Source organism: Podarcis tiliguerta (genome assembly GCF_965153285.1).
Source record: "Podarcis tiliguerta genome assembly, chromosome: 7".
In the NCBI taxonomy this organism is placed as follows: Eukaryota; Metazoa; Chordata; class Lepidosauria; order Squamata; family Lacertidae; genus Podarcis; species Podarcis tiliguerta.
This window is the reverse complement of record NC_139540.1, coordinates 70,977,621-71,001,174: the sequence shown is the minus strand read 5'-3', so window position 1 is coordinate 71,001,174 and position 23,554 is coordinate 70,977,621. Positions and strand designations below refer to the sequence as shown.

General features: G+C 43.1%; 1 protein-coding gene across 5 annotated transcripts in view; it reads right to left on the bottom strand.

Annotated features, from left to right (window-relative positions):
* CDH12 (cadherin 12) overlaps nt 1–21,766 on the bottom strand; it is a 668,983-nt gene extending 647,217 nt beyond the window's left edge. For 4 of the 5 annotated variants that reach the window (XM_083449414.1, XM_083449413.1, XM_083449412.1 and 1 more), the window contains exon 1: nt 21,339–21,766. The gene's annotated coding sequence lies outside the window, so the exon portion shown is untranslated. The remainder of the gene's footprint in view (nt 1–21,338) is intronic. The other variant, XR_014513371.1, reaches the window with a different exon arrangement.
* Nucleotides 21,767–23,554: the final 1,788 nt, after the last annotated feature.

Below are 23,554 nucleotides of genomic sequence, written 5' to 3'. Positions count from 1 at the left end.
AGAGAAATCAAGGGAAGAGTGGGAGGTGTCTCTGAATTCTAACTTCCGTGCAAAAGTTTCGGAAGGGCGGAACACATTTATCAATAGCAGAGAAGCACTAATGAGAGATATCACTTTTTTGTCCCATTCTTGTTCCTTAAAAGGGCATTGCCTCAGAAATTCTGCAGGTGAATATTTCCTGCCAGGAAGATAAGTGGCCGCTGAACATCATGTTGGTGAAGACACTCAGCTGTGTGACCGAGGAAGATCCTACATCGAAATCGCCCATCTGCTCTGAGTAGGGTGACCACTTACGCACCACCGAAAAAGATGAGGACATGCATCACCCAAAAAAGGTGGCAAAAGAGGGAAAAGATTTGCATGAGATTTACATATGCTAATATGTTTTAAAGATGCAAAGTTACAAATGAGTACTTGGTCTAAAGAAAACTACAATGCACCTCACCAAAGTTGGGAAGACTGTGACTACCTGCTGTCTGGGGGCTGAAGGACAACCTGAAGGCCTCCCCAGTTTTATCATGGGCTAGGAAATATAAGCTGTCTGTGGTAAACAGGGGCAGATGGGGGATAAGGTTGTTGTGAAGCTTGCAGGTGAAGCATTTTGAACATTGATAAACTATAGATTATTATTATGTATGTGTTAGGGTTTGTGTGTGTGTGTGTGTGTGTGTGTGTAAGTACTACAACAAGTCAAGTCCCCAGTCCAGGGTCAATCCACGGGTCCAAAGTCCCACAAGCATCTTAGAGCATCTAAACTGAGGTCCTTCAACATGGCCAGTTGAGCAGGCAGAGCACCTCAGCTCTCCTTCCCTCTTGTACTTTGTGTGCTGACTGCAGCATGTGAGCTTGATGAGACAGGTGGCCCTCAGCTGTCCTGAGCCTACACCAGCTTCTTCCAAGAGCTAGCAAGCCCCAACTGGTGAGCTAGGGACCTGGGCTGTGGGTCCTTGCCTGCCACAGCTTCCTGGAGTGCCCTGCCTGCTGCTCAGAGCCCGCTGTGTTTGTGGAGACAGAGACACCAGTGGCTCTGGTGATGGGTCCTGTTGCTCCGGTTCCTGGGCATAACCCCCATCCCCCCATCATCCTCCATCACCTTCCTACACCACCCTCTCCTTCCCAATCTCCAGTGTGTCCCAGTCCCGACTACACCCCTCTTCCTCTTCCCTGTTGTACTGCCAGTTCGTGACTACTTGGGTCATAGACGCAACACTTCCTATGGAATTACTGCCATGCCATCTCCTGACACCATTGCTACTTGGTCACTTTTTGGCAATGTTGGTGAAGGCTTGACAGAGCTAAAGGGCTCACTGACAGCTCTATGCCAAAAGTTAAAATCCTATGCATTTGGGAATATACTTCACTGAAATAAGGTGGAGGGAATTTACTTCTGAGGAGAGATGGCTAAGATCAGGCTGAAACTATTCTTTTGGCTTTCTTCAATCAGTGTTGTTGTGACTCAATATATTTACATTGCTGAAATAGTTATTATGTTTAATGTTTTCATGTGTTCATGTAATCTGAATTAAAAATAAAGAATGATCAGTACCTCAAAAGAAATCCAATTATGCTGCTGGTTATTTACATTTGGGTTACATTTCCACACACACAAAATATGCATGGATATTTCTGCACATTTTCCCAGAAACTTTATCTACTACACACATTTTTGCAAGCAATTTCTCCATGTATAGAGCATTTCTGTATGATAATTTCACTAATATGCACCTTTTAAAGGTCTGCTTTCAACTAATAATTATTTTGTGCACTCTGAAAGTCTGGGAGAGGTTAGAGAATGACTCCACAGCATTTAGGCAACTGCAAACTCTGAAGGTTAGCTGTGTTTCTGTTCTCATATCGGTTTGAAATGATTTTAAGCTGCACAACATTCTCCCCCTACCCCACATGAAAGTGAGAAGCAATGCATTGGGATCCAAACTATAGAAAATTCTTGGGCTGCATCTACACTGACCTGTTAACATTATTTCCCCCTATTACAACAATATTAGATATGTTGTTCTAAAACATCACAGGACACACTTCTTAATTAAAATGTTTTTGACCTTTTTTATATATATAAAAAATCATATTTCCATATGATTTGCCATATTTCAAAAAGTAAAAATCCAGACACAAAAGTTGTTGAGTTTTGTTTAAGGCAATTGACCAATAGCCCTGAGCTGCTCCCTCCAGAGCCACAGCCTGAACCAGAGCCATCAGCACACATTATTATTATTATTATTATTATTATTATTATTATTATTATTATAAAAATCCAGGACATTTGATTTAAAATGTAAAATTCCCCCCAGATGGGCATGTAGGACCCCCAAAAGAGTACACGTCCAGGCATTCTGGGATGTATGGCAATCCCTAAGTACAGTGGTACCTCTGGTTACAAACGCTTCTGGTTACAGACACTTCAGGTTACGAGCTCCGCTGCCCGGAAGTAGCTATTCCTGGTTGTGAACTTTGCCCCAGAATGCAAGTGGAAATCACACACCAGTGGCACACATGCAGCAGGAGCCCCCATTAGCGAAAGCGTCCCTCAGGATAAGAACAGTTTCAGCTTAAGAATGGACCTCTGGAACAAATTATATTCGTAACTGGAGGTACCACTGTAATACCCAGCAACACCATTTCCAAAGAACAGTTTCTTTCCCTGCTGGTGGTTGCACTGCTCTGCCCTCTGGTGCCACATTTTAATTCCTCCTCCCTCCCTCTGTGTCCTTTGTTATCTGCCCCTCAAATACCATTGCAGGTGGATCAGAGTTTGAATGCAGTAAAAAGGAAGGAAGGAAGGAAGGAAGGAAGGAAGGAAGGAAGGAAGGAAGGAAGGAAAAACACTACATAGGGATAAATGAGCAGTATTTCACCAATTTAGCAGCATAAAATGAATAAGAAGTAAGCGATACAAAATACAAGTACATAATGCATTATGAACATAAAAGGTAGGATGTTATGTGTCTATCTACGTTATCAAAACCATTCCTTAATGTTAAAAACCATGTGTGTAGATCTGCCCTTTGAATTGGGGCTAAACAGGGCAGTAGATTTCCTGCGTGTGAGAAGCACATTCAATTTCTTTCTCCAGGTATGCCCTTTGGTTAAAAATACTATAAATCTTGTAAAACCTACCTGAGCAGAGGCCATGCCAGGGCAGGGGAAAACATGAAAGCGCATGCGCATGACCTAAAGCAACTGTGGCTTTGTACATCAGTCCTTTGAAAGAAAACAAGCATTCGTAGATAGCAGAGGAAGAACCTCAAAGGAAATATGGTGCTTTGGCCAGGCCAGATTGGCAAAACCTGATCCATTTTAAGATTTAATTAAATCTTGCACTCGGCATTAAGATGCCACAATTAGGATATAATGACCCTGGAGATGTGCCATTATCACCATCCATTTGGTCTATTTATTGGGTTTTGATGTTAAGCAAAGTATGCAGAATGTATTACATACGAGTCCAAACCAAGATGAATGCCTTGCTTTCCTCTACAGTATTGATCTATGCTGCATTCCAAAAATCACATATGCATAAATATTAGGTATTGAAAAAGTACTCTGTCATTGTACAGGAGAAGCATTTCATTAGCTGCACTAAATTACTCACCTCTAAACATGCAGGTCTGTTCACGGTATTCTTTTTATTATTAAAGAATCCGGTTTTGTCTTCTGCTACCACAAATTATTTCATGATTATCTTTCCCTTTTGCATTGTTGCAATGGTGAGCTGCAGTCAATTATATCTAAAATCCCTTTGGCCAATCAGAAGGCCTGATTAGTGGCCGTCTAATTACGGGATAATAAATGGGGAAGTGACAAGTTTCCTCTTCCTCATTTATTCCTGTAATTAAATGGCATACTGCACATCAATCATATAATCTATGTTATTAGGATTCACAAACTTTTTGGGGAGGGTGCTCACATTTTGCTCTGCTGGCAGGGGGCATTCATCAAGGTTTATAGCCACCTGTCAGATAATCAAAGAGCACTAAGTAGCTGATAATGACCTCCAGGTAGGATGGGAAATAATCAGCCAGACATCTTGCTAAGAGATTTCAGGAATCTACGCTTCCCATGTCAGCGGTACAAAGAGCAGTACAAATGTGAGCAGTGGTTGCCACGGAAAATAGTTAAGGTTTAGATCTGAGATGGCCAAGCAGCAGCTTACACAGGCAACAACAAAAACAACAACAATAGTTCATAGAACTGTATAGTTGGCAGGTACCCGAAGAGTCATCTAGTCCAAATCCCTGCAATGCAAAAATCTGAACTAAAGCACTTGTGACAACATAGGTGCCATCTATGCGGGGCCATGGACGCCCAGGCCCCCACAAATTCTAAATGAAGGGAAATGGCGCCCACTCTGTGGGTTGTCTGCCTGACATGTCAGCACGCCCCCGCCACGTGCGTGAGTGACATCAGTATGCCACGGGCCATGCTGATGTCACACATGCCATGATGACATCACATGGCCCCGTGCTCCCTCTGCCATACGGGCAAGGTGGCTCACCTGCATGGCAACAATCCTGTGACACAGGTTAGCCCAGGCATAGGCAAACTCGGCCCTCCAGATGTTTTGGGACTACAACTCCCATCATCCCTAGCTAACAGGACCAGTGGTCAGGGATGATGGGAATTGTAGTCTCAAATCATCGGGAGGGTCGAGTTTGCCTATGCCTGGGTTAGCCTAAGTGACTGGCCTAAGGTCACCGTAGGTAGGGATTTGAATCCTGATTTCCCAGATCCTAGCCCAGGGCTTTAACCACTACATCACACAAGCTCACATCATTACACTTTCAGTGCACATATCCTACATTTATATCCCACCCTTCTTCCAAGAAGCTGAAGGCAGCATGTGGAGGAAAGAACCAGCTCCCATTTTTATCATCACAACAACTCTGTGAGATAGGTTGGTGGGCTTAAGGTCATCCGGTGACTTTAAAAGCTTTGGATCCTGGTCTCCCAGGACCTAGGCCAACTCCCTAAACACTTAGCACATTCCAAAGCAACTCTCCATGCTAGCTACCCAGCAGGTAGGGGTCTGAGGTACTTATGTGGGTCAATAATGTCATTGACCTGTATTGATGGATGAAGCTTAGTTGATGTTTGACTGATGGGTGTGGCTGCCTACAGACCACTGGCTTCAAATGACACATGGAATTGAGCAGTATCGAAGACTTCCAAGAACAGAGAATGTCAAAGCCTTCAGTGCAATGAAGTGTGCAAAACTTTTTGGAAATAATTATATAGCCAATGCTTCTAAAGCTGTTCTTTTCTCTATTTTCACAGTAAGTGAATTTGAGAATGCAGCTGGGTTAATGAGTGTTGAAGACAGCTTTAAAATTGGACCGGTATTACAATGTTAATGAGGCAAATGCTCACAATTTAATGAAATGCTTCAGTCATTTCCCTCTCTCCACATTCATCTCTCCAGTTGTACTTTCGAAATGGTCACCACATGATTTCATCGTACAGCATTTCCCAGTTTTGATTTAGTCAGACAAGAAAAAAAGGAAAAGAAAGATCTGGAACGCATGGGAGCCGAGAGCTTCTTTCTTGAAAGACGTTTTGAAAATAATGTATTTGAAACAATAATAATAATAATAATGCCTCTTTCACCTACCACTAATGACCACTTGTTAGCTTCCTGTGGTCCCATTTCTCATTTTCTTCCGAGATGGCAAGTTTAACAGCAATGTTAGCAGTGAAGAGGGGTGTGTGTGTGTGTGTCACCCCTGTATTTTTAAAGCATCAGTCGCTTTCTTCCCGAATGAATCCTTGTATCATGTAAACTTCAGGTCTTTTGCTCGTGATAGAAACTGATGGAACATCTTTTAGAAAAAGCAGACAATCTATTTCCCTCCGATATCCAGGGTGATGTTGGTCGCTCTCTTTTTTATCTGTTACTTATATAGTTTGGTAACAAAACTGCTTGCTTTAGATTTTTTCCCCCCTTCTGTAACTCACCAGACCATAAATCGCGGAAGCAGGAAAGGCTAATGAATCTGTTTCTCACTGCCAACAGATTTCAGCTTTGGCGTGCATTCACCATCAATGCTGAATGTTCTCTTAGCACCACTGAGCAGTGGTTTGCAAACTGGTGTCCCTAGAAATTGCAGGGGTTTGCAGAAACATATAGGGAGTTTCTTGATGGGAAGATCAATGGTGGTGGACAAAGATGTGGCCGATACGTGGAGACCCAGCTGACACAAGGCACTTTGTGCTATTAGTTGTTGTTGTTTTGAAAGCACTAGAATAGAGGGAGGCAACCTGCAAACATCCAAATGCATTCAGAACTGTTGGCTGCCCGTTCTTATCATCTCGGTTTCTTTCAGAACAATTGTGCCTCCTTGCAGCAATCCCCGCAGAGGGAAGAAAGGTTGGCAGTGCTGAGAAAGAAATGTTTGTGTTCACTCTGTAGCAAGTTCACAGCTAGGCAGCGACGTCGCCTTCATCCCTTTCCTCTAGGTGCCTGGAATGGCCCGGCAGCGTGACATTTGCAATAAATGAAAAGCCTCTGGAAGCTATCAGTGTGCTTTCAAACTGGCACACTGGCGGCACTTTGCATGCAGGCCATGTTGTGGACCTCAGTGGAAGCAAGGGGAAAGAAATAGGGGCAGCTTTCATTGTAAATAATCTGCCACAGCAGGTCAGGTCACCTAACCTTCCCCACTGGAAGGGGAAAAAAGCCAGGAGCAAGAAAACAGAGAGGGAGTCAAAGGTCTCATTTTGACTAACAGCTGGGCCATCTGTTCACCCAGATGGAGTCACAAGAGGCAGGTGTCACACAGTCACTAAGAACCCTGACCCTGGTCTGCTTTTATCAGCCTCTGACTGTAGCATCATAATTTACCAGCAGCTAGCAAGGTTTGGCGCCTCCTGGTCCAGCAAAGTGAGCTTTCCGGTAATCACTGGCTATCTCCAGGAGTAAGGGGTGGCTCGGCTCATTATTTAGATGTGATAACCTGACCCAAGCAAACATTGGGGGAATATAACGGGCTAAATGACACTCTGCAAATCGTACCGTGCCATGATCCATCATTAACCTTAGTGAGCCATTGCATTACTGGAGCAGCCTTCTAAATGAAGAGGTCACAGTTGATTTAAAAGCTCCAGAATTTGTTAATGCTCCAAGGACTTATATTCTATTAAAATGTCCGGCTCAGGCATTTGAATGTGTGTGTGTGTGTGCTCTCACACACTCTCAGTACAGAGAATTGGTTTAATGGTTGGCTTAAATTTATTGCCATTTTTGCTTCCAGGTTAATGATGATACATATATGTAGGGTTGTGCCAAAAAATCTCCAGGTTTTATTGCTGGAGCTGAAAAATAGGTATTTTTTGAAGGGTACAAATGTTTCCTGGAAAAATGCTTCGTGTGGAATATCAGACCCTGCAAATGTCCATATTTCCAAGAGACACCCCTGATTTAGAAAAGTGTCCTGGTTTCTAACTGGATCCTGGAATGTCCCTCTTTTCCTTAGGACGTCACTATTTTCATTGGAGAAATGTTGTAGGGTAAGGAATTATTCGACCCCAAGCCATCTGAAGGCAACCTTTTATAGGGGAGGGTTTAATGTTTTATTATGTTTTCATACATGTTGGAACCTGCCCAGAGTGGCTGGGGCAACCCAGTAAGATGTGTGGGGTATAAATAGTAAAATTATCGTTATGGAATGGGGTGTCACTCTTTTCATCAGAGAAATGTTGGAGGGTATGGAATAGGCATTCCCGTCCCCACCCGGAGTTCTGTTTAGCTGCTGTTGCTGTGGCACCAACTCCTTCTCTGGTCAGACCTCACCTGGAGTACTGTGTCCAGTTCTGGGCACCACAGTTCAAGAAGGACACTGACAAACTGGAACGTGTCCAGAGGAGGGCAACCAAAATGGTCAAAGGCCTGGAAACGATGCCTTATGAGGAACGGCTAAGGGAGCTGGGCATGTTTAGCCTGGAGAAGAGGAGGTTAAGGGGTGATATGATAGCCATGTTCAAATATATAAAAGGATGTCACATGGAGGAGGGAGAAAGGTTGTTTTCTGCTGCTCCAGAGAGGCGAACAGAGCGCTGGATCCAAACTACAAGAAAGAAGATTCCACCTAAACATTAGGAAGAACTTCCTGACAGTAAGAGCTGTTCGACAGTGGAATTTGCTGCCAAGGAGTATGGTGGAGTCTCCTTCTTTGGAGGTCTTTAAGCAGAGGCTTGACAACCATGTGTCAGGAGTGCTCTGATGGTGTTTCCTGCTTGGCAGGGGGTTGGACTCGATGGCCCTTGTGGTCTCTTCCAACTCTATGATTCTATGATTCTATGATTCAATTAGTTATTCTTTCCCCTTCCTGAGCTAGTGTGTGATCCCAGCTCATTAGGGATCACGTCATGAGCGTGATGATATCATGACTGTTATGTATCCAATCTGATTTGGCTGTGTGACGACACCGCTGGGAGCAAGAGAAGCAAACAGAGAGGGAAATGAACAGAGGGCAATGTAAATGAACGGGGAAACATTTTTGCAAGCAGTGCCAAAACAATTATCAAAAGTGGTGAATCATTTTTCAGCCATGCCAAAAAATGTGGCATGCACATATATGCAAACACACACAAAACTGCCTTTCCGCACACAAATATTTATCACTCATACTTGTTGAAAGGACAAATAAGAAAGTCACTGGGGATGGAGAGCTTCAAAGCCTTGCAAGCAGCTCAGAGGAGAGTCTGGCAGGGATGGTACGGAAATTAAAACAGCATTGGCTAATGTGAAGCGGCAATTCATGAAGAATTAGCACTGCCCTTCAGAGCAGTTTTACTGAATTGAACCTAGGAGGGTTTTAAGATTAAGCCATTTAATTGCTGCTTTAGGAACTCTGGATTTTGCATAGCCATGAGTCCAGGTGTTAATACTGATTCTTCTCTGTTCAGTTCTGATAACAGGCCTGAATCTCAGAACCAATTAAGAGGAACCTTTCAAAGATTTCCTCCCAGTTTTTAATACATCCTCGGGCTTTGCTTTAATTGGGGACACTGCAGGAATTTGGGGGTATTGCACTGTGAGGAAGCCAAACACTACATTAAAAAAGGAGGGGTTGGCTCTCCTGTGAGTTCTCCTAAGCCGACATTTCAACCGAGACTTATTTCCCTGCTGTTTGTGTTAGGCGGTTTGTTTTCATCCTGAAAGACCAACTGAAAACGTGAAAATTCACAGCTGAAGGAAGGGCAAATCCCCACACAAATTCAGGGGAAACCCAGAAATGTCCCTCATCTAAATCAAACGCCTACAAGGCAGTGTCCTGTCCTTCTGTCACCCTTCAATCCCTGACAGGCCCTGCAGCTGAAGAAATCCTTCTCCCTGACCTTAACACAGCAAGAGCAACAGTTGTGGAAGCAAGAGGGGAGAGGTAAAAGGGAATGTCCTTCTCTATGGCTATCCTTTCCTTTCCTCTCTCCATTATCACCCAGAATGAATCTGGATGTGTAGTCATGACTGAGGATTTCTAATGGGTGCTAGGGATGACTTTGGGGAGTTTGGATGTCAATTTTGGTTCTCTCATCCTCTCCCCCCACAAATGAAATTCAGCTCTCTACCTTTCTGCAGCAATTTGGCTTTGGGAAAACTTTGATCATAAACATCCACTGCCTTGTGGGACCTGAAGGAGTGTCTCCACCCTCATCGTTCAGCCTGCACACTGAGGTCCAGTGCCGAGGGCCTTCTGGTGGTTCCCTCACTGCGAGAAGTGAGATTACAGGGAACCAGGGAGAGGGCCTTCTCGGTAGTGGCGCCCACCCTGTGGAAAGCCTTCCTGTCAGAGGTCAAGGAAATAAACAACTACATGACTTTTAGAAGACATCTAAAGGCAACCCTGTTTAGGGAAGCTTTTCATGTTGGATGTTTTATCGTGTTTTTAATTTTCTCTTGGGAGCTGTCCAGAGTGCCAGATGGGTGGGTTATAAAATAATAATAATAATAATAATAATAATAATAATAATAATAATAATTATTTCATTGGGAGAAGGAAAGGCTACGGACTATGCTCTACACAAATCCAGAGTGGAGTCCCTATGATTGTTGGATTGTGCCTTGTATGCCTTATTTTGGCAACTCCTGTAGCCAATCTGCATTTTGCTCTGCTTTTCTTTGCTCCCTTGGACCACATCAGTGAGGCCAAGGAGGGGGGTGTCTTGTCATCTGGGCAGCCCAGGACCTCCATACACACTGCCCAGGCTTGCACTCCAGGGAGGTCACTTTGATGCTGCTAATGCAATGGTTTGTCTTCACCCTAGAAGGTGTACTCTGTTGTCTCCTGAGGCGGACAGAGGCAAACCACAACAACATCTGCATCTGCTTTTTCACATAGTCACCACTGCTTTTGAAGGTGAGCTTGAAAGGGTCTAGGCAAAATAGTTAAAGGAATGTGGAGGGAAATGCATTGTTTTGGTTGTTTTTTTAAAAAAGATTCCCTCTCTCTCTGATGTCTCACACAGCTCCGTAGTGATGGCCAAGGAGGAAAAGAATCTAAAGAGCAAAACTTAATAACCTTAAACACATTTACTTGGATGTAATTGATTTCAGCCTTAGGGCTATTCTATATATGCCAAGAATACTGACATTTCAGCCCAGGTGGGTCAAGCTGATATCCAAGCTGTAGCTGAAAGGAACACCACCAGGGGAATTTTCTACAGAGCAGCTCACAGAATAGGTTAGTACATTATTTCAAATGCCAGCATCCGATCTAAGTCAGTTATAAGCCACTTAGAGAGCAATGGCATTCCATCCACGTTATATCTGACCAACCTGAAATGCTCCCAAGTCAGCCGCCATCATTCAAGATAGAACACCAAGTTATGTGCACATGATGTTCCGTGTGAACGACTGCTTGGTGTTGTTTTGCTTGCTTTTTCACTCACACTGCATACAGATGGGATCCTCATAGCAGAGGGTCCTGGTTGCATGCGGGACCCAAGAGCTCACCTCATAGGGTTAAAATGGGGGGGAAGGAGCAAGAAGTCCTGGCCATTCCCCTGGGATCACACCAGGCGATTTTAGCCAATAGCCAGTGGGTGGCGTGATCCCAAGGGCTTTAAAAACAACAGTGATGCAAGGAGGGGCATTTGCTTCACACTGTTGAATACCCCCACACCCTCCCTAGTTTAGTTAGAGTCGCTTGGCCTTGCTTTAGTTTGGGTCGCCTGTTTTGGAACAGGGGCTGGGTAGGAATTTTTCCTTTTGGCAGATTGGCTTTAGCCATTCGGTTTTCGCCTACCCCTTAGCAAATCATCGCAACTTGTAAGGTGGCAGTTAGGCATTGGCTCAGTTGGATTGTGGGGAGGGGAGGTGCGGCCATCACCTGCCCCTCCAGGAACTGGGTATTCCATTAAAGGAATCTGGGGGTCCTGGATCTCGTCCGAAGTCCGCTTGAGGGGCTAGGGCCATGCCAGGACCACAGGAACACCGGGGTGAGCTGGTTGGTCCTCATCGACCTAGCTCCCTCGTTTGGTTTACCCCATTTGACGATCATCCTGAGAGGTGGAGCCAGTTATAGCGGGGAGTCAATGCCTAAGACAATACCGCTCATGTGATTGTATTTCAATAAAGTTGTGGCCAAAATTGTTGCCCAAAAACTTAAACTAATATAAGTGTCCGTGTGTATCTATTTTGGGGGTGGGTCTTGGGGCCTTGAGACGCAACAACTAATATTTGACCCTTTCTGTTGCTGTCCGGTATCTAAGGTACTTTTTCCTTCCTTCCTTCCTTCCTTCCTTCCTTCCTTCCTTCTGTTGCAATGATTGCAGAAAGTTGCAATCTGCAGGAGTCCTTTAGATGCATTTCATAATAAAAGTTGGTCTCTCTGTCTATTTCACACACTTATAATTTGCAATAAAAACTCAAAAATAATACTGGGTTTAAAGGTTTGGGCTGTGAGCAGCTGGGGCAGAGCTGCTACACCAGATACACAGCAAGTGGGTCACTATTGCATAGTGAGAGGGGGAGGGGAAGGAAAGGGAGAAAGTGGTGGGGAGGTTGATGTCATGTAAATGATGATGCCTCTTTCCATATGAACCTACTCAGACCCTGAGATAATCTTCTGAAGCCCTCCTTCATGTGTCTCCTCCTCTAGAGGTCTGGAGGGTGGCAACACAAGAACGGGCCTTCTCTGCAGTGGCTCCCTGTCTGTGGTATGCTCTCCGCAGAGAAGTTCGCCTGGCGCCTTCATTATACACCGTTAGGCACCAGTCAAAAATGTTCCTTTTTAACCAGGCCTTTGGTTGACCTGCTTGACATATTCTATCCTTTTAAAATGTGCCTCTTTTGGTGGGAGAGGGGGTGTTGTTGGGTTATTGTTCTTATTTTGATTTTATACATTGCGATCTTTTCTGTGAACCGTTCTGAGACTTCCAGGGATAGGGCAGTATATAAATTCAATCAATCAATCAATCAATCAATCAATCAATGCACCAGTAGGACCAGCACATTAGCTTCCCTATTGCATTTGCATCATGCCAAACTCCTCACCCCCTCAGTAAGCAATAAGGACCGACCTGCCTGGAATCTAGCATATGCATCCTACCAGATAATCTACTTGGCTCTGAGTCCATCATTCTGTCTTGAACACTGGCCAGCTGGATTCCTCAAAACATTCCATTTGGTGTGGCCACACCATTTCTTTCACTAATTTGTCAGTGAGAGGATGACTACATATATCAATCAGTTGTGACACATCAACAGGCTGAAGAAAGCAGGGGTCAATGAAGGCCCTTGCTTTCACTTTACAAATGTTTCCTGTCTTATATGGAATTTTTATTTGCCACAGGTGAACAGTTATTTACATGCCTGAAGTAGATGATGTAAGCATTCTTTTCAATTCTACAGTAGGAAACCCAAATATGACAACCCCCAAACAAGTGTCTGGAACGGAAAAGATGATTTACATATATTTGTTTTAACATTTTAATCCTAATTTCACCCCCAAAGGTGGCTTGTAACAGTCATTAAAAACCAGTTAGAATTTTAAAAATTAACAGAACTACCCCCTAAAAGCAGTAAAAGCAGAAACAATCAGCAGTAAAAACAGGGAGCGAAGTAGAAATTAAATATATCATCCACTGAAAGCTGAGCAGAATTGGATTTATTTTAAACATACTTAAAACTAACAGAATAGATACCAACTGGGTATTCCTAGAAAGAGAGCTTTATAATCATGGTGCCACTACCGAGTAGGCCGGAAATCACAATGATCAAAAGTCTCAGAAACAGCCAACAAACATTTGGCTCTCCCCGTAGCTGTGTATTTTATCCTAGAAGTGAACTGTGCAGGTGAATGGACATTTGGCTATACAAGGAATTTGTCTCTCTGTGTTAAAAAAAAAATAATAAATGCTGGGGAACTTATGAGTGATGAACAGAACAGCTGCAAAGTTTATAGGGCTCCAAAGAACTTTATATGAAAATGTGTATATTGCCTTGTCATATTTATAGAAGAGTCATTGCACACGCTAATGAATTGTAACCATCTCTAGGGCAGAATATATCAACCCCATTAACTGTGCTGCAGAACAACATAAACTAGAAAGAGAAGTCTTCTAACCAGCTGTGAACAGCAAGCTGTCAACCACTTTTATAATTGTAGGTGATTAATCTCCCTACTCCAAGTTATTAATTAATTTATTGGGCTTAAATAAATTTGCATATGGCCAAAAACTCAATGCAGATAATCAAAACCTCTATCACTCATTATGAGAAAGAAAATCATTATCTATCATCTATCTGTCTATCTATCTATCATCTATCTATACATACATACATATAACCAAACTTACCCCAAAATAGCAACAGAGGCCCTTAATTTGCAAGAAACCAAGTAAAACTGGCTTGTTAAAACTGGCCACTATCAGTGAATTGATTAAAGCCTTGGTTAATTCATTAATTAACTCACACCTAAAGAATCATGGGAACTGAGGTTTGCTCCTCAATGAGCTACAATTCCCAGAACCCTTAACAAGCTACAGTTCCCAGGATTCCTTGGGGGAATCCTTTCTTACTCTGGGATCAGGAAAGCTCCATTGCTTTGGGATAACTTGGTTGTGAGTATCAGCATGATCACCCTGCCTTCTGCTTTTGCAGGAGATTTAAACAGCTACCTCTGATAACTGGGTTATGAAATTGCATCTAGGGCTATCCTCTCTCCAAGCAATCAGAGGAATGACTGAATAACCTACAGTGATGGGCAGGACTTTGGGCCATAGATCTGGGACCCCACTCAGAAGATGAAACAAGAGCATCTCAAATGCAAGAAGGGTGGGACGCCACAGTTTGAAATAAGCAAAGTGATACGCATTACGTTCTAAAGGGCCAGTAAGTCCAGATTCTAACATTTTCTAAGTGCATCGCTAAAAACCTATAGCCCTACTTTAAAGCAGCTAGGTTTTACCTCCAAGAAACCAACACGAGAGAGCTAAGTGCATCTCAAGACAGCACAAAACCAATGACATAAATACATAATATACTCTCTCCCCAAAGATATTAGTGTTTGTAGATCACAACAAGCTCCCAAGTCCTCCTAAAAGTGGACTCAAATGTTCTCTACTACAGAAATGTATGTCCTATCATGATGCCTAGTTTCTTGAAATCCAATTGTTGGCTAAATTCTATACTACTGTAGTACTGGAGGGAGGAGTGGACAGGGAACAGGGAGGAGAAAGGAGCTGTTCTGAGGTTTTATGGGGCCATTGCCTTTATAAAATGCTGGATTCTGGTTTACTGTGCCTTTTGCAACCAGCTCGTTGAGTAAAAGCTGGAGATCATAGTCCATTTTTCAAAAAGAGTAGTGGATGGCCCTGGTCTATACTCCTCCTTAGAAGCATTTGTCTATGCAGCCTCTATTGCCGGCACCAACAGTAACTCACGTGCATGGAAAACGGCTTTGCAATACCTTGACTATGAGAGGTGCAATATAAAACCAAATTCTATTCTCCTTTAGAAATGACTCATAAAAAACGTAACCCCTTTAAGTGTGTGGTGTGTGTGTATATATATATACACACAAAGCCGTCTGTGTGTTTATACATAACACTTAAAGTGGAGGCATTTTTACGAGCCATTTATAGCATAGAAGAGAATGGCGTTGTGAAGCAGAAGCTTCCATACTCAAGACCTCTCAAAGCACTTTACAAATCAGTGGGTTAGAAGCTGGAAATGAAGTGGCTGCATGCAAACACATTTAAATTGTGTATGTACATTACACACACTTTCATTTTATACATGAGCAGAGATCCCATATTTAAACTGTGGGACTCGGGATATTACCAGATTGATATTCATGAACCATAAAAAAAGCTACCCTGAACCCTCTCATCTACTTAATGCTCATTTTAAGCCAGGGCTGTGCAAATTTGTAGCCTACGGAGACAAACACCCAATCAACTTAGTGCTGTGCTGAAAATTTCTTTCTCCCCCCTCCTTTAACCATTCTTCAACAATTAATAAGAAAAGAAATTCCATTCAAATGACGTCAAACAGATGGGGACATTTCAATGAAATCCTTATAAGTTGGAACTCTGGGTTTTTATTATGCTCACCTCACCAAGCCAAGAGATATTTTGTTGATGTCTTTTTTTTCATATCCTACAAATCAACACTTTAGTGGTCTATACTCTGCAGCCTTCTCTTAAAAAAAAAAAAAAAGATGTTTAGGGCTACTTTCTTTTTCCTACTCATGTTTGAATACTGCACCTCAGTGAGGCCAAACTTAGATTCACAAAATGTTTAGGGGTATGCATACCCTCAAGAAAAAAGCAGTGTGTGTGTGTGTCTGTGTCTGTGTCTCTGTGTGTGTGTAATTATTGAAGAAGAAAATTTCTGTGGAAAGGTATGGTTTTTCTAAGGTAAAAGCAAGACTTTAATTAAAAATAAAATCAGTGAATACACCACTCTCGGGCACTCAGAAGCCAGCTTCACATACTTCAATTAAATCTCAGGGGAAGATGCCCTAAGGGGAAAAAAAAATATAGCAATTTTTAGATTTCCCCCTTATAGCCAATGGGGGGCGGGGGGACAGAGTTTTAGATTTCGCATACTACATTTGGACCTGAATCATGAATCCAATCAGAAGGACACAGAGCAGATGTGAAACACAATGGCCTGCTTCCAACTGCTACAGATACAAGGCGCTTCATGTGGTCACTGTGCACCACACACACACACACAATCCCACTCAAAGGTTTTCATCATTTTCATGCATTGTATTAACTGTGTTGTCCTTCTAGATTGAAATTATTATATTCATTGCTATAAACCACTTTTTAAAAGTACAGTTTGGGTATTGTCAAACAGAAAGTGAGTGGCAAAGAACTATTAGCAGATAGTTCTAACAGGAAACAATAAAATTCCCCAGGAGGAATAGCTTTAAATCTAGCTATTAAAGTACACATGACAATAAAGAGACCCTCACATCACAGCTTTGGAAATTTGGATTAAAATCTTAGGTCAGCAAGTGGACTCCTTTGGGCTAGTTTTCATTCTTGAGCATCTTTTCCATCATCTGGAAAGTTGAATTAACAAAAAGCCAAGTTTAGAGGAATTTTGGGTGCCTTTTTAGGTTAAATATTATGCCACACTTTGCACAGTGTAGAAACATATTTCAGCTTTCAGCTGAATTCAGCAGAAACAAAGTCCAATTTCAAAGAACCATGTACAGTAGCCTAATTAAGTTGGTCCTTGGTGGATTGGGGCTCTGGTGCATTTTCAATATCTGCCTACAATTTTCAAATTCCAGAATAAGCATGAAGAGAGTCGGAATGGGTCATGCATTTCTTTTCTATTTCCAGGCCCAAATCAAAGTATTGGTTGTAAACTATAAAGCCATAAGTGACTTAGGCCCATGCCCCATCTTTCCCACCATGAATCTGCCCATACCCTTACATCACCATTGAGGACTCTTCTCTGGGTACCCCATCTGAGGGAGGTTTAGAGTGTGCTAACAAGGGACAGTGCTGCCTCCCCATCTGTGGAATGTTCTCCCCTGCAAGGCCCACCTGGCATTGGCTTTGTTATGCTTTCAGTGCCAAGTGGAGAGATATTTCTACTCCAGGTATTTGATGGTATGGCATGGCATGGTTACTTTTATGCCTGTTTTAGTTGATTACCACTGATGTTTTGTCTGCTGTGATGGTGTTGTTATGACATTGCTTATATGGCTTTGCATTAGTCTTGGGACTTTTCAGAAATGAGCGCTCACACTTTACATTGTGGGTTCCCTTTGTGGGATCGCGCGTGTTGCTACAGTTCCCAGGGAGCTTACTGGCAAACAGGGACTGGCTTGCCCCTCAGTGTTAATTTTTGGAGGCTCATGCCCAGCCTCAGTAATCAAGTTTTTTGCTGGGAGGTGGGGCCAGCCCCATTTATAAATAGGAGGTGGAGTTGATAATAGCCAGGCAGTTGGCTCTGGAGATTCACGCTCCCTATCCTCCCTTTGTTTAATGTTTCTTGTTTGCAGGTTAACTTTTTCTTCCTGCTTAGCGGACACTGCTACAGTCTTTGACTGGTTGCTGTTGAAGGACTGGGAAGGAATTTTCCTGCACTGGTAGGTTTTGTGTTCCCTATAGCAATTTGTCACAGCTTTGGCGGTTATGGCCTTGGGTGGAATCCTTTAGTCTTTTCTTCCCTATATGGGGTGTGTGTGTGTGTGAAGTGGTGACTCGCCCCCCTGCGACGGCAATTCCAGGGCCCCCCTATTAAAGGGGTTATATATATTGGTGTCACTGGCCATACACTAAAAGGTCGTCAGTGAACTACCCTGCTTGCAGGGATATGGGCTTGGCTGCCTGCTACACTTACATCTCACAGAGCACCCCCATATCCCATTCACCCTGATAAGCCCCAATTCACCCCAGCTGGGGGGCTGGGAGGAATACATGCCCAAGGCCTATGCCAAGGTTTTCCTACATTCAGAAGTTTAATAAAGTTGTGGCCTAATTTTAATTCCATATAACATTGTCAGAGTCTTTATTCCTTCCTTATGATCCCTGAGGGCTGGTGCTGTCACTGCCTGGTCACGCAATAGCATTTAAGAAGTTTAATAAAACCAAGCTAAACACCTTCAGATGGAATTGCACATTACATACTTTATGTAAGTATGTACATAAACAGTGACTTTATGGAGTCATTTCCAGCCAGGAAGGGCAATTGGGATCTGTCCATGGTACTGATTTCCCTGACTACTGCTTCCAGTGGCTTGACATGGCTTGCCCAGAACAGCTTTGGTCTGTCTGCATTCATGTCCTATGTGAGCATCAAGTGAATATGCTACTTAGTGAAAGCTGGAGGCTAGAAGCAGAAAGTGTCTGATTCATACTGAGGGTGCAAGGGATAGAGATGTGGGCATCATGGCAGCTTGTCCAAAGACCTATGCACACTTAATGATGCAACTGGGCATGTGAAAAGGCATACTGATTCTCAATTCATCAGAATCAGATTAATTCTGGATGTCTAGCAGATGTCTTCTTAATTAATTTACCCCTCTTCCTATATCAGTTGTAATTCAGAAAAGTGATGGGGTTACTACGCAGAGAGACAGCTGCTTTACTATGTGACTTACCCAGGCTGGACATAATCTTCCGAGGCAACTACAACAGAGTGCTAATGTGACAATTCAACCTAAGGAAAGCTAATACATATATTCTTATCAAAGGCTTGGTAAGTAAACAACTTTGCAACTGTGGAGGCGGCAGCAACCACATTACTTAGGACATCTGCAGAACAGATCTCAGAAGGTCTCTGTCATCTGGGATGATCCACAGTGTGGCTCTCTTCCTCATTGGTGTTTTCCTAATTTTTCAGAGGAGGTGATGTTGACATCACTGGCTCCTCCCATGCAATCCTGTGTTTCTGATGTTACCAGGGTGGCGCATGTAATGACACAAGCTGCAGTGACTCCCAATTGGTAAGATAATGTCCAACGGAATACTTGTTGCAAGTAACTTCTATTGAACTTGTGGGATTTACATTTGAGTAAATGTTATTGGGATTTCAGTGCCAAGGGATAGCAGATGCATCTTAACAGGTTTTTTTTTTAGAGGAAGATGACATTACATGACTGTTTTGAGTTAAAATATTAATATTTCTTTTAAATGTAAACTGGGCTGAAAACAATTTTGTACTACTGATTGCGAAGAAGGTCCTTGTTTTAATTTTGGCAAGAAAATGACAGCCCTCTCCTGGATGCACGCAACAAACTTGAATTGATTGGCATCGGTCACCAGTGTATGGTGCAGATATAACAAGTGGTCATTGTTGCGTTGGCTGTGAAAGTGGATGGGCTAACAAGACCTGAGCATATTCTTGTTGAGCAAAACTTCCTTCTGACATGCTGAATTGAACATAAGCTGTGGGAGACCTCACAGTCTCCAGCTGCTGTACAGTCCAACCAGACAGATAGGGAATGCCACAGGCTTGGCACAGACCACAGAAATTTTGCAAGTGAATTCAAAAGCTGACTGGCAAAAAAACAAAGGAGGCAGAAAATGTATCAAGCAATGATTGTTGTGAAATGTATGTGTGGGGGAGACAAAACTGTATTTTTTCTGGTGTAGCTTTCCTTATTAAACCATGATGTGCCTTATTATGGAGAACAGAGTGATTATATTACTGCATAGTTTCCAAAAATGGCCCTTTGATCTTGGTACAGGTGAGCATCAGGCAAGTAGCTTGATCAGTTAAGATGTAAGCACCGCAGTTCAGGCGCTGATATGTTCAAAAGGACTACAAATCAATTCTGCAATTAACTGCTTATGACTTTGGTGGTATAACCATCTGGCTTCTCCTTCTTGGGGACATATTTGTAAAACTCCTAGGAACCCTCCCAACAGTTAGTGGCAACCACTGAAACATCTAATCAAGTTTTAATGGGGGAGAAATAAAGACCTCCTGACCAGTTCATGAATAATATGAGAGTCTGAATTCTCAGTACTGTTCTTCCATTCATTGCACTTATTATTAATAATATTTTGCCTTGCGTCCAGTGAGGTGTGCATTGAAAAGTGCATAGCTTGACATTAACACCTGCTCTGTATGCTGAAATGGTTGTGCTTTTGTTGGTCATGCTGGAAGTGGAAAACAATAAAGCAAAGGAAATACAAATGACTTTTTTTCACCCTCTTGGTTTTCATCCAGCAGTACAGCAGTTTCTATTTTCCTAACAAGCATCTTGTGGATATGTTTTACAATGTACCAATGTACGGATGAGGGGATGTGCAGTATTGTGAACGATCACGGAACCCAGAAACAAAATCCATTGGCCACCTATTTCCTCCCCCCCACTATGGGAAATACTTTAACTTAGACAATATGTATGCCTCTTATTAGTAAAGATCAGAATACAAAGCTATCAAAGTCACAGAACTGTGTGTCACATTTCTAATTTGGGGAGATTAAATATCTAGAGAGAGAAAGCAAGATTCCTCTGCTCCCACCCCGATCTCTCACATGCAAAAGACAAGGCTTCGGTGAATGTTTACAATTTGGTGCTAAATAGTTCATTTAAATGCTTATTTAAGAATTATGTGAGTTTCACTTATCACCACATGATTAATTTGGGCAAGATCATTTGGGGGGGAAAGGAAGCTCCAGTGCTTTCACTGAAATGTCTTATTTGCGACTGCTGAATTAGATCCTTGCTTAGAAATGGAACCTGTAATCCAGTTAAACAACAGGTAATAGGAACTGGAGAAAAGTTGCCTTGCAGTGCTTTTCTTTGGAACACAAAGGAACCAAACCCCCTCTTTTAAAAGGTCAGCTTTTCAGCACCTCAAACAGCTGCCACAATTTAAGAAAAAAAAATCCTTCAAATAGCATCAGAAATCTCTCACTCAAGTTCTGCACTGTACCTTAAGGGGGGGGGGAGTCTTCTAATGAACTATATTGCATAATATTTGACACAACTGTTTTCTGGTCCACCAAATTCAAACCATCGAGAGCCCCACCTGTGCATCTTTTAAGCAGGAGGGAAAGGGAAATATTTCTGCACCTTTGCGATTTCCCTCCCTGCACTTCTGCACAGAGCTACTGCCTTGCAACCCCTTTCCTCGCTCTCAGATCAATACAGACCACACACTCATCCACTTTCTTGAGAACTTATTCAAGTTTCCCCTGTCACTGTGTGTGGGACAACCTCCCCCAGGAAGAAAAGGATGCCCGAGGTCATTTCCTCCGTCTTGCAAAAGCCCTCGCCATCCAGTGGCGCAGCGTTTGCAAAGCTGCCGATCCCTGTGGGTCTGGGATCTCAGGATACAGAAGCCACCCGATTGCGTTTCATCATCACGGTTTTCTGTTTTGCTTTTATAAGGCTTACCTGTTCTATGAAACTGCAGCAGGGAAGCAAGCGGCGGCGGCGGCAGCAGCAGCAGCAGCAGCAGCAACAGCAGGAATATGCAACAGCAGCTTAGCTTCGACTAAGGGAAAACCTTGCCTCGCTATCCCACCGTCGCAACAAACTGTTTTCGCAGGCGTCCTCTTTTCATTCACCAAAGATAAAACAAGAAAGGCAGGCGGGTTGAAACCACTTCCTTACTGGCAGAGGTCGTCTCTCTTCTCAGAAATGACTGGATCTCTCTCTCTCCCTCTCTCTCTCCCCCCACATTTACCCTTCAGATCAATACAGCTCTTTAGCAGCAGCTTCAGCTAAACTGCAGCTGATAGAGCCTAGCCAATAGGTACAGAGGATTCCCCTTCTGCAACCCTCCCTCAAAAAGACACGCGCAGAGCATGCATTTCAAATGTTATTAGTTGGGGAGGAAAGGCAAAAGTCATCTTAACCCCTTGCTTGAAGCCTAACCTGTCTCTCTTCCCCCTCCATCCCCTGAGTGCAGCTTCCCAGGCTGCCTTGAAAAGACTCCCCAGCCAAGCAAAGAAGCCCAGTTGGAATTACGGAAAGGAGTGTGACCCTGCGAAGCCTCTAAAAGTGTTTTTAACTGTCCAAAGGCTGTCAGCCTCCAGACATCTTTCTCTCACACACAACACAACACAACACAACACAACAACACAACACAACAACACACACAACACAACACACTCAGAGCTAGCAAACTGTAAGTAATAATCAATTCATGTGCTATAAATCGGCTATCCTGCACACAAACACCTGCTCATGCCATTGGTGTCTGCTAATGCAGGCAGTGTTCCATCATGTGAATCATCGAGTTGGAAGGGACCCTGAGGGTCATCTAGTCCAACCCCCTGCAATACAGGAATCTCAGCTAAAGCATCCATGACAGATCCAACCTCTGCTTAAAAATCTCCAAGGAAGGATAGTGCATAACCTCCTGAGGGAGACCGTTCCACTGTCAAACAGTTCTTACTGTCAGAAAGTTTTTCCTGATCTTTAGTGAGAATCTCCTTTCTTGTAACATGAAGCCTTTGGTTCAAGTCCTACCCTCCAGAGCAGTGCCCTTATAATGAGACAGACTCCTGACACCTTCTGCCCATTCTCTGCTCTGACCTCCAGTAGCTCTCCAAGTTTTTCCTAGTTTTGCAATGGGAGGGGTTTTCTAAAAAATAAAAGAGCAGGGGGAGAGGAGAAGTGGAGATCACTGAACCATCTAGTTCAGTTTTGCCTTGAGATGGATTAATGGGTCTATGCCAGTTTTGCATATTTGCACCCAGAATTCCATTGTGTTTCCATATTATTTTGCAAATAATAATAATAAATCTCAAATTCCACACCGATGGCTTTCCCTAGCATGCATAATTCACAGAACCTCCAGTATTGTTCTAGCATATTCAGTTAAAGGTAACTAAAGGTATATATGCATGTATTTATTATTCATTCATTCATTCATTCTGGTTTTATTATTATTAGTAGTAGTAGTAATAGTCAGTTTTTATAGCCAAGCCCTCACCAAGCAACATACAGAGAGAAACAGAACAAGAGAGTCTCAGACAGAGTATGACACACTGAGTGGATACAGACAAACAGATGGATACAGACTGAATGAGATCACCAAAATTCTCTTAAGGAAGTTCAATAGTAAAAAGATAAATTTTAAGTACTTATTAAATGGCAAAACTGAAGGGGCCAAATGAATGTCAACTGGAAGAGGGCACAAATATATCTGCAAAGCATCAAATGGCACAATCTCTGAACTGTGGGTGCTAGATACATGAAAATCAGTCTACTTGAAATCTGCCACTGCAGGCAGTTATTGTTTTTGTTTGTTACTATGATGTGTATAAGGGACGTGGGTGGCGCTGTGGGTTAAACCACAGAGCCTAGGACTTGCCGATCAGAAGGTCGGCGGTTCGAATCCCCACGACAGGGTGAGCTCCCGTTGCTCGGTCCCTGCTCCTGCCAACCTAGCAGTTCGAAAGTAGATAAATAGGTACCACTCCGGCGGGAAGGTAAATGGCGTTTCCGTGCACTGCTCTGGTTCCCCAGAAGCAGCTTAGTCATGCTGTCCACATGACCCGGAAGCTGTATGCCGGCTCCCTCGGCCAATAAAGTGAGATGAGCGCTGCAACCCCAGAGTCGGCCATGTCTGGACCTAATGGTCAGGGGTCCCTTTACCTTTA